Source organism: Chelonia mydas, chromosome 5 (genome assembly GCF_015237465.2).
Source record: "Chelonia mydas isolate rCheMyd1 chromosome 5, rCheMyd1.pri.v2, whole genome shotgun sequence".
In the NCBI taxonomy this organism is placed as follows: Eukaryota; Metazoa; Chordata; order Testudines; family Cheloniidae; genus Chelonia; species Chelonia mydas.
The window spans coordinates 49,375,173-49,387,719 of record NC_051245.2 but is presented as its reverse complement, the minus strand read 5'-3'; the positions used below and the strand labels follow the sequence as shown (position 1 = coordinate 49,387,719).

Genomic DNA, 12,547 nt, shown 5'->3' with positions numbered 1-12,547 from the left:
GTACACTACTAAAAGCACTGTATTGTTAGTAAAAAGGGGTAAAATTTCATGGATACAGTGTTAAATTCTCCAGTGTCACCACAAGTAGGATTTCTGTTGCATATTTTTCAAATTTCTATGGAACAGGACATTGTAGTACTAAGAGCACTTTCCAATATTTCCCTTCATTACATCAGTAAAAGCAAACATTATGCTATTCCAGTATTAGTCAAACTAAATTGACAATACAACTAGTTATCCTATATGGCTAGCTTTATGAAGCAAGAGGAACTGCTCCAATTCAAGTTGACATGTTTATCAGTATTGACTGATTACTCAATTAAATACTGTAAGCAATGTTACTGTTAACTGTATTAGCTCAGGATATAGTGACCAAGTAGAACTGGATTAATACGTTAAATATTCCATTAACATTTGCTTAAATTAAAAAAAAAATCCAAGTTATCTTGGTGTGAATAGGAACATGGGAATTGCCATACCGGACTAGATGGACTGATCTAGTATTTCATCTCAGATAGTAGTCACTCAACTGCATGAGAGGAGCATACATGAAACCCTGCAACTAGCCTGTAGAGGAACTGTCTTCCTAACACTTGTTTGTTAGAGGTTGGCTTATGCCTGAGGCATGAGGGTTTATATCAATTCCAAAATTCATGGCTTTTAATTAAAGTTCTTACTATTATAACACTACCTTTTTTCTTTACCCTAAGCGATGTAGTTAAGCCAACTTCATTTTCTAGTACGGATCAGGTCTAAATGTCTCTCTGTTCTTGTGCTAGCTCTTCAGGGAGGTGTTGGCTATTACAATAAATTTCTCGTCCTATCCTTGACATCTGTAGGCAGTTACAATTTCAACCTCAAAATGTAGGTCACCTCCAAAATAGTGGTTACCACATCAATTGAAGGTCACAGTTTGATACATGTATTCTTGCCAATCTGTCTCAATACTTTGAATTTGTATATGAGTGTTACATTGTCAGTGAACTGAAACAACAATTTGTGAGGGATTGTTCAATCCTAACTAACCAACGGCAATTTTGAATATCAAATATTTGCAATAAACTGCTTGTGAAAGCAGACGAAGAATTATTTGGTGAAGATAAATTAGAATAAGTCCTAAGCTGCTCAAGGGTAATTAAAAAAAAAAAAAGAAGCTAAATTTCTCAACCCATTAGCGCTATTGTTAAGTTTGGTGGTTTTGTGGTTGGACGTATGCTTTCCTCTTCACTTGAGGCATGAGTTCTGAGGACAGAAGGTAATCTATCATGTATATCCACAACAAACATGGACCTGACTGCCACCCACCATTTTTCCCCCTAGCTTTTCAATATCCTGTCTGCCCCTTGAGGAAGGCTAAGCCAGTCTCCTACCTCTTTTTCAAGTAATATTTTTTTTACAAATGAAATACTATGTAATATGTGGGACTGGGTGGAGTGTTGGCTGGAGGTGCAGAAGTTAAGGTGACATTTGTTTGGGCACGCAGACCCTGATTCAACAAAGCAACTTAAGTGCTTAGCTTTAAACACATGCATAAATGCATTGCTGACCACAGACTGGTAATTATGAGGGCCGTAGCACTGCAGAGTAAGTATAAGGATATTCAAAATATGGTTACTGGGAAACCACGCAGTCCTCATGAGAATCACAATTCCCCTCAGATTGGTTCTGGGATTCTACAGCAATCTGAAGCACCTGGCATTGGCCACTGTCGGAAGACAGGATACTGGGCTAGATGACCTTTGGTTTGACCCAGTATGGCCGTTCTTATGAGAATCAAATGCACTTTTATGACTCAGAGTATAAAATCCCTGTGCTCTGACTAGCTAAAACTATCAACTTTAATATAATCAGCGTTAGTGCATTCTTGCACTTTAGATAATCCAAATAATTGCACTTACAGTTCCATCCTGTCTTTTTCAATGGCGGTATAGAGGTTTGGCTGGGAGGGAGACAGTGCAGGGAAATCCTGTTCTTCTGTGCAAGCAGCACAGCAGGATCTTTCCCTGGACCTCCTCATGAGAGTGCAAGGGGAGAGAGTAGGCCACTATGCCAGCCTGAATGCCACAGGTAAGATGCCCAAAAATGGGTACCTAAAGCTAGGCTTCTGAATCCATATTTAAACATCCCAGCTGGCCTGATTTTTTTTTTTTTCCTTTCAACAGAGACAAACTCCCAGCAGCTCCCATTGACTTCAACAGGAATTGATACTTGCACAACTCTTTTTTGAGAATGCCTAACTTCAGGTGGCTATTGATCATTTTGGCCTTGCGTTCCCAGGAACGTTTGGCTCTGATTCATGCTTAGTCCCCCAAAGGGCTAGCACATGAACTGCAGTCAATAGTATGTGCTGTCTGGGAAAGCATGCTCTTCCTGTTAAGAAGAACACCCAGTAGGGATACCTGACCAGGTAGTCCCAGATTCACTCTGAGGACTTTCCAAGGGAGAAACGAAATGCATCTGCCAGTAATGCTGCTTCCTCTTGTCAGATCAGTGTAGGATTTACCTTGAGGTTTATTAAAATAACCAAAACTCTCCATTGAATATATTAACAATAATGTATTTGGCATTGTTCTGCTGATGGTGACAGTGTTAAATTATGCAACAGCTGGACCACGGGGCAGAGCAGAAAGGTCAGAAAAGCAGAGCTGCTTCTGAGGAAGCATTGCTCTGCTCAAAGCAGGAAAAAAAAAGACAGTATATATCTCTTGGCTAGATTTGTGGATTTAGCAATTGTAGACTAAACCCTCCAAAAACACAGACCTGTTCAAATGTCCCATCTTGGCAAGGGAAAACTGGTGGGGAAGATTCTAAAGCCCCTGAGTACCAGGGCAGTATCATAGCTGTTGTTTTTAATCTAGTATTAGGAAGAGAATCTGTTTGTTTTGATCCAAACCTACAATTAGTGAGAACGGCCATAAAAAGGCCTACTGAGAGGAAGCAAACTAAAAGCCTTCCTATCTCCTGGACTATTGAAAAGTTCCTCAATTCTTTCCAGTGATCCAGGGAGCATGACCGCCCATCTGAGAACACGATTCTCCTCCTCCTCCTCCTGCTCCTCCAAAAGGTGAAGTCTACCTGTTTTCTGACCAAATTGCTCAGGCTAATTTATTTTGTAAATGTCCCCAAAACCTGAATAATTCAGGAGACATGGTGAGTTTTAAAAAGGCAAAATTATTTACTTCTAAAAATTTAAACCTGAGCAAATTAAGCCACTCAGGAAGCCAACTCCTGAGCACTAAAACTACCTATTAACTTATTTTCATTTCCCAGCCAAGTGTGTTCACAGTGTAATTCTGTCTTAACATGTGTTCTACTGCCTTATTCATTTATTGCTCACTTCAGTGCAAATATCTTTCAATTACCAGGGGCAAATGGTCTAGTAAGCTATGCCTGTTGCCTCACATGTCATTAACCTCTGTCCACTCCCCTTCCCCATATCTGCCTGCAAAATCATCTGTTCTGGTGCATTGCTGTCATGTGAAGAGATTCTTTTTTTCTGAGACGCAGACATATTTTAAATGACACTTCCCAAGAGTGTGCACTGACGCGTGTCCAGAAAGCGAAGACAAATAACTGCAGCACCATGGCGCTGAATAATTTGGAAGCTCATTAAGAAGTGCTAGCAAAGCCTGAAGCAAGCAATTCTCTGCAATTTTATTCTTTGGTATTGGTATTAGAAATTACTTCTGATGAGACTGACTAAGAAAACTTCTGAATAGAACAGATTCCAGGAGACAGTCCTCTTCCCTTCATTTGTTCTCTACCCCAAGCGAAGAAATCCTTAACCACAAACAAAAGAAAAAATGTGCCAGATTTATATACCCTCTGCAATGAAGTTCTAATCATATGGCTACTGACCAGCTAATGTCTCTCACTATAAATCTATCTTTGAAGGCAAAGCATTTGGAGTGAAATAACAAGATGAATGACTTGCATACAGAAGGTTTAATGTGGGTCACTGCATTTGACAGTTTTAAAATACAGCAACTTTAACTCAGGGAAAGCATAAATGAAGAAAACAACTGAGCAGAGCAGACTTGTCATTAAAATCCTGTGTTCAAATGTGTGTGTAGCTAGCTGCCCAAATATACTGTCTGTGTTAAATGTGCTGAAGATTTAATGTTATACACAGGGGGAATTATAACAAATGAAAACAGCTCTGTGTAGAGGGTAGGACAGTACAGTTCTCATTACTGTATTGGCTCAGGAAGAGGTCCTATTGAACATTGATATACAGTGAAGACAATTTTTTTCTTATTCATGTAGGTATGTTGAAGGAAACATTCCACCATGGTAGCTTATGAGTAGCCTCATTGTCAGTAGAGAAGCCAAGTTAATGTCCCTTTACCTCATAACTTTCCCCTTCCTCGTCCACTAAACACCACGCTTTTGGTTTGGTGTTAGTGACTAGCATGGTCCCAGAGTCCTGAGATTCATGCAGGCAGGTCTGTCGCTGGTCTCCTGGGAAGTGCTGCATGGTCCTGTCCTGAGGCTCCACCACCTAATTCAGCTATAGTGCTCTCAGCTTTATTTAGTGGCTGTGTAGGAGGGGTCTCAACAGTTCACTCAGTTCTGCTCCTGTCCTTTCTGGCTTCTGTGAAGATTGTACCTACTCAAGGACCAATCAGTCTAGGGTAACCAGTAGCATATAAGACCCCTGATTTCGATATATCCATGGTTTTGCAGCAGGAAAATGTTCCACTGGGCAATTTTCTGACCAGCTCTAATTTTAACCACCCCTACATAGTTTAAATGCAGCTCTCCTGTCACTTGTTGCAGCCTCACAGGCAGGCCCCCAGGCAATTTAAAAGAGCCCAGGGGCCCCTGCCCCAAGCGCTGACTCCACAGCTCCCATTTGCTGAGAACTGCGGCCAATGGGAGCTGCAGGGGGCGGTGCCTGTGGGCAGCAGCGCGTGGAGACCCCTCCCCCATTGCCCCTGCCTATGAGCCGCTGCCAGAGGGATGGGCTGGTTGCTTTCAGGAGCCTCCCAAGGTAAGCGCTGACATCCTGACTCCAACCCCCTGCCCGAGCCTGCAGCCCCTCCTGCACCCCTGTCCCAGCCTGGTGAAAGTGAATGAGGGTGGGTGAGAGCAAGCAACGGAGGGGGGGATGGAGTGAGCAGGAGGTGGGGCCTCAGAAGGGGTTGGACAGGAGTGTGGTTTCAGGGAGGGGGTGGGGCAGGGAAAGGGTTTTTAGGTTTGCGCGATTAGTTGGCAACCCTACCGGGCATGCATGTGCAAGGCCTTGCTGTGCTGGAAGAGTGCAGCCAGCAGCTCGTTGGGCACCGGCTGTGCAGCCAGCAGCTTGCTGGGCACCAGCCAGTCCAGGCACAGCACCACCCAAAGTCAGGCGGACCACATCCATGCAGCTTGTGCGTGGGTGGGGGCCCACTGACTGTTGTGCCCAAGCCCGGAATCGCTGTCAGCGGGCCTGCTCATAGGGGATGATTACTTAAGATCTCCACATCAAATACTCCTCACGAATGGCATGCTCCTTTCAACTGCAGACTGGAGTAAGAATACATGTGTGTTCAATCCTCCACCCTTTCTCGGTAGCCTCATATACTGGTGCTGAAAGAATCACTCCTAGTTGCTCTCCAGCATTGCACAGGAGACTGATAATATCTCTGTTCAAGATATACCAAACGGAGTCACTGCTTCTGCTGGGCTGAGAGTATAGTTGGATAGGTTAACAATATTGCTGGGTGGGTTGAGGGAACCATTGCTGTGGCCCCTTGTAGCCTGTAGTAGTTTAGAAAGTTTAGTGTCCTTTTTCTTTTGTAGAGAAGTAAAGTGTGCGTTGTAAATGGCTTGTCTAGTTTTAGTAAAATCCAGCCACTCAGCCCAGCAGAAGCAGCTGTCCTATCTCGGGGTCTCTCCTTCTGCCCCTCCACCCCCTCGAACATGATACAGTTCTGTGGTGACCTAGAATCCTATTTTCGACGTCTCCGACTCAAGGAATATTTCCAAAATACCTCTGAACAACATAATGATCCACAGAGGCCTGCCTACCAACATTACAAAAAGAAGGATTCTAGGTGGACTCCTCCTGAAGGTCGAAACAGCAGACTGGACTTCTACATAGAGTGCTTCCGCCAACGTGCACGGGCTGAAATTGTGGAAAAGCAGCATCACTTGCCCCATAACCTCAGCCGTGCAGAACAGAATGCCATCCACAGCCTCAGAAACAACTCTGACATCATAATCAAAAAGGCTGACAAAGGAGGTGCTGTTGTCATCATGAATAGGTCGGAATATGAACAAGAGGCTGCTCGGCAGCTCTCCAACACCACTTTCTACAAGCCATTACCCTCTGATCCCACTGAGAGTTACCAAAAGCATCTACAGCATTTGCTCAAGAAACTTCCTGAAAAAGCACAAGATCAAATCCGCACAGACACACCCCTGGAACCCCGACCTGGGATATTCTATCTACTACCCAAGATCCATAAACCTGGAAATCCTGGGCGCCCCATCATCTCAGGCATTGGCACCCTGACAGCAGGATTGTCCGGCTATGTAGACTCACTCCTCAGGCCCTACGCTACCAGCACTCCCAGCTACCTTCGAGACACCACTGACTTCCTGAGGAAACTACAATCCATTGGTGATCTTCCTGATAACACCATCCTGGCCACTATGGATGTAGAAGCCCTCTACACCAACATTCCACACAAAGATGGACTACAAGCCATCAAGAACACTATCCCCGATAATGTCACGGCTAACCTGGTGGCTGAACTTTGTGACTTTGTCCTTACCCATAACTATTTTACATTTGGGGACAATGTATACCTTCAGATCAGCGGCACTGCTATGGGTACCCGCATGGCCCCACAGTATGCCAACATTTTTATGGCTGATTTAGAACAACGCTTCCTCAGCTCTCGTCCCCTAACGCCCCTACTTTACTTGCGCTATATTGATGACATCTTCATCATCTGGACCCATGGAAAAGAAGCCCTTGAGGAATTCCACCATGATTTCAACAATTTCCATCCCACCATCAACCTCAGCCTGGACCAGTCCACACAAGAGATCCACTTCCTGGACACTACAGTGCTAATAAACGATGGTCACATCAACACCACCCTATACCGGAAACCTACTGACCGCTATTCCTACCTACATGCCTCCAGCTTTCACCCTGACCACACCACACGATCCATCGTCTACAGCGAAGCTCTGCGATACAACCGCATTTGCTCCAACCCCTCAGACAGAGACAAACACCTACAAGATCTCTATCAAGCATTCTTACAACTACAATACCCACCTGCGGAAGTGAAGAAACAGATTGATAGAGCCAGAAGAGTTCCCAGAAGTCACCTACTACAGGACAGGCCTAACAAAGAAAATAACAGAACGCCACTAGCCGTCACCTTCAGCCCCCAACTAAAACCCCTCCAACGCATTATTAAGGATCTACAACCTATCCTGAAGGATGACCCAACACTCTCACAAATCTTGGGAGAAAGGCCAGTCCTTGCCTACAGACAGCCCCCCAACCTGAAGCGAATACTCGCCAACAACCACATACCACACAACAGAACCACTAACCCAGGAACCTATCCTTGCAACAAAGCCCGTTGCCAACTGTGCCCACATATCTATTCAGGGGACACCATCACAGGGCCTAACAACATCAACCACACTATCAGAGGCTCGTTCACCTGCACATCCACCAATGTGATATATGCCATCTTGTGCCAGCAATGCCCCTCTGCCATGTACATTGGTCAAACTGGACAGTCTCTACGTAAAAGAATAAATGGACACAAATCAGATGTTAAGAATTATAACATTCATAAACCAGTCGGAGAACACTTCAATCTCTCTGGTCACGCAATCACAGATATGAGGGTCGCTATCTTAAAGCAAAAAAACTTCAAATCCAGACTCCAGCGAGAAACTGCTGAATTGGAATTCATTTGCAAATTGGATACTATTAATTTGGGCTTGAATAGAGACTGGGAGTGGCTAAGTCATTATGCAAGGTAGCCTATCTCCCCTTGTTTTTTTCCTACAAACCCCCCCCCCCCCCCCCAAGACGTTCTGGTTAAACTTGGATTTATGCTGGAAATGGCCCACCTTGATTGCTGTGCACATTGTAAGATGAGCTATTGCCAGCAGGAGAGTGAGTTTGTGTGTGTGGTTTTTGGAGGGGGGTGTGGGGGGGGGGGTGAGAGAACCTGGATTAGTGCTGGAAATGACCCACCTTGATTATCATGCGCATTATAAAGAGAGGTTTCAAAGAGGGATGGGCTATTACCAGCAGGAGAGTGAGTTTGTATGTGTGTGTGGGGGGGGGGGGGAGAAGGGTGAGAACCTGGATTTGTGCTGGAAATGGCCCTACTTGATGATCACTTTAGATAAGCTGTTACCAGCAGGAGAGTGGGGTGGGAGGAAGTTTTGTTTCATGGTCTCTGTGTGTGTATATAATGTCTTCTGCAGTTTCCACGATACGCTATGCATCCGATGAAGTGAGCTGTAGCTCACGAAAGCTCATGCTCAAATAAACTGGTTAGTCTCTAAGGTGCCACAAGTACTCCTTTTCTTTTTACGAATACAGACTAACACAGCTGTTACTCTGAAACCCATCACAAGATTGGAATACGTTAGCATGTAAAGTCTGCAGGAGGGAAGCCCTGTGCTGACAGATTTTGAGGTCCTATCAAACTAGAACTTACCCCCTGCAGGCATTTTAAGTACTTAACTCCCAGTTTAGCAAAGTGACTCATTCAAGCCATCACAAGAAGCTCGTTGCTGAGGTGAGAATTGAATCCAGATCACCTGAGCGCTAGTTCCATGCCTTAACCACAAGATCATCCTTCCTCATTTGAAGCTCAATAAAGTGTGTGTTTAAAAAAAAAAAAAGCTACTTTTCTGATACAGCCTTCACTGAGATGTGGCATGTGAAATGTCAGGAGGAACCTGTTTTTAGGGGAAGGTGTCATCGTGATTTGAAAATCAAGCTTGTAGTGGAAAGCTAGCCTCAATGCTATTGAGTAGCTAGCTGCCCCTGCTCTATTATTCCTGTGTACTTTTTTCCATCTAGTTCTAATTGTTTCAAGCATGGGATCCTGATTTCTGCTTTCCTGAAGCTCATGACATGGATACTATATGCACATGCAGTCTGTCCCTTGCAACAAAAAATGTGGTGAAACTAATTTTATCTGCACTTGTAAAAATCCCAAGGTCATTGTAGCGTCTATAAGAAGCCGCTGGAGGTGTGTATGCACAGTACATCTGATTGTTTCTGATAGTCATCCCTCCTATAGCAAAGTTTTCTTCACTTTTTTTTAGAAAAGGAACTGTAACTTTACAGTTACTTTCTGCAAAAAGAACAGGGGGACTTGTGGCACCTTAGACTAACAAATTTATTAGAGCATAAGCTTTCTTGGGCTACAGCTCACTTCATCGGATGCATAGAATGGAACATACAGTAAGAAGATACACTTCTCTGCCCACAAAAGCTTATGCTCTAATAAATTTGTTAGTCTCTAAGGTGCCACAAGTCCTCCTGTTCTTTTTGCAGATGACTAATAGGGCTGCTACTCTGAAACCAGTTACTTTCTGATAAGTCCCTACACTGCCATGTTTGATTAAACATTGACTAAAACGTACGCGTGTGTGTGCGCGTGCGCACGCGCTACCAGGCTGTACTTTCAAATAACTAATTTATCAATCTGCAAGCTTTTTATTTTAAGAGATCTGGTTTTTCTTCACAATGAAGCTTTACTTTTTTAAAGTAGCCTGGTTGTCTTATAGTTGACGGGGGGGCGGGGAATCAATGCGTTGGGCCAAATTCATTTCTGGAGTAACTATTGAATCAAATGAATTTACATTAGGAATGAATTTGGCACACTTATCTTCAAACACTTGTATTAATGTCCTTAGCCTATTGATTTTTAAGGAGCACTGCAGCAGTTAAATGCTTATATATAAAACTAAAATATAACATTAATAAACTGCCCACAAAGGGTGGCATTGCAGAGCCCTTGCTGCTGTCTGCAGAATTGTTGGCAATCAAATTGTCATTTGTCAGACTCTCTAGAATGAAATAAACTTCATAACATCAAAACAAAATACAATGTAACTTGTCTCATTCTGTGAAGCTTGCTGTGTATACGTGGACAAAGTTTGGCAAGGGGGAAGGGACTCAACAGCAGCAGCTACCACAGTATATTTTTTTTAAAAAGCATCCCTTTCCCTTATTTCATGTCTTTCCCCCACCCATTCTTCTTGACTATAACATATAAAAGGAAAAGGGATGTCTGTTCTTGCTCACAATATTTCAAGAGGCTCTACACGCACATAATTTGTAAAAAGAAAAGGAGTACTTGTGGCACCTTAGAGACTAACCAATTTATTTGACCATAAGCTTTCGTGAGCTACAGCTCTAAGGTGCCACAAGTACTCCTTTTTCTTTTTGCGAATACAGACTAACACAGCTGTTACTCTGAAACCTGTCATAATTTGTAAATAGATTGTAAAATCTTTGGGTCTGAGCATATGTTTGTACTGTGCCTGGCATAATGGGATTCTAATCCCTTTTTGGTGGGTGGGTTGGGGTGTGTGTGTGGTTTTGTTTAATTTGTTTGTTATGAGTGTTTGACACACTGCTGGGGAAACCCAGAGCTGTGAGCCATTCTTACATCTCTGCCTTGGCAAGAATGAGTTTGGCTGGTGATTAGACTGTCAGCTCCGTGTCACACCAGTCTGTTTGCGAGCAAACTCTTCAAAGCTCTCTCAGTCCAAATCTTGCTTGGCAGATAACAATCTAACTCTGGCTCTGAAGCGCCTCAGATGTTTCTCTGCAATGCACAGCACCACCACTGTGAATTCACACAAGATATTGACAGGTTTCAGAGTAGCAGCCGTGTTAGTCTGTATTCGCAAAAAGAAAAGGAGTACTTGTGGCACCTTAGAGACTAACCAATTTATTTGAGCATAAGCTTTCGTGAGCTTTCATCCGTTGAAGTGAGCTGTAGCTCATGAAATCTTTTGCTCAAATTTGTTAGTCTCTAAGGTGCTACAAGTACTCCTTTTCTTTTTACAAGATATTGAGTTCACTGCTCTTAGTCAGTACATCACAGCTTATTAATTTTAACTGGGATACCCTTTACTTCAAACACTGCACTGAATTGGTTAATAATGAAAATAAAACAAGTTTACTAACACAGAGCATGGGTTAAGTCAGCAGTTCTCCAACAGTGGGTTGAGACTCTAAAGTGAGTTACCATCCTGTTTTAATGGGGTCACCAGGGCTGGTTTAGACTTGCTGAGTCTGGGGCTGGAGCCTGAGCCTGACCCTGCAAGGCAGAAGCTGAAGCCTGAGGGCTTCAGCCCTGGGCAGTGGGACTCAGGTTACAGGCCCCCTGCTTGGGGTTTGAAGCTCTTGAGCTTTGACGCCCTCCTCTCCCCACCCCACCCGAGGTGGTGGGGATCAGGATTTGGCTTTGGGCTCCCTCCAGAGCAATGGGGCTTGGGCAGGCTCAGGCTTTGGTCCCCCTCCTGGGGTCATGTAGTTATTTTTGTTAATTCTCTCTCTCTTTTTCTACCTACTCCCAGCGTTCAGAGACAGGATAACTCCTGCTGGTTTAGCTAAATAGCTTTGTTTACTGTTAAGTACATTTGAGGTAAACCCACATTCCTTTTTCTAGGACAGACTTGTTTATCCCTTTTACCTAGGCTAGATTGCCTTGTTTTAAACATGTTCTAGTAACAACATACGGAGGGAATTCACAACCTAATACATACATTTTACATGCTATTAATAACCACCATGGCGTTGGGGTATCCTATGAAAGCTAAAGTGTATTTTGTACACTTATTACAGTAGGGTGTGAATACAGGGTGCCTTGGGTCACAGGGTGCAACTTCAAAATCATCACTGAGACATCTCTACATTGAAGTGTAACTACCCATTTTCTCCACATTTTTGTGGAAAAGGGAAATTTAAAAAGCATAAAGTAGCCTGAAGGGCAAAAAGGTGGTAATTCTTGTAGTAAAACTTTGCAATACTTCTGCCTAGTTCTAATATTCTCTCCAGATCTCCCTGTGAACCCTCCTACAGCCAGCAGGAGTAGTTATATCTGTACCTCTGATACTTCACACAGCCTTTCAGAACAACACGGTCACATCTCCGTCATAATATGCCAGCTCTGGGCAGGCCTCGGGCTGCTTTATTGCTGTTTTAAACGCTGAAGTCTGTCTTCCCTTGACTGGGCTCCAGCTTTGCCTGCTGTGGATGGTGGTATTTGAACTCTTGTCCCTCACCCATGGATCTGGCACTGGAATGAGAGTGTTACCTGGGTCTCCCCTCATCCTCCCACTGCTAGAGAGAGAATGGCGCTTATGAAGCTTCCCCCTATGCTTGCTGTTTAAACTAAAAATGCTGACACCAATTTAACCTTTTTAAAAATAGATAATAGTCTTGGGGCTGAGTGTTCTCTCCATGACTTCTTTTATATATTTAGTGTTTCATCTGGACTTGGCTTTTGCCTTCTTTATACTTTTAGAGACTACAGACACACCATCCAGC

General features: G+C 43.7%; 1 long non-coding RNA gene across 3 annotated transcripts in view; it reads left to right on the top strand.

Moving 5' to 3' along the window:
- Positions 1 to 12,547, top strand: part of LOC122466089 — a 171,556-nt gene that overhangs the window by 63,268 nt on the left and 95,741 nt on the right. The gene's annotated exons all lie outside the window — the stretch shown is intronic.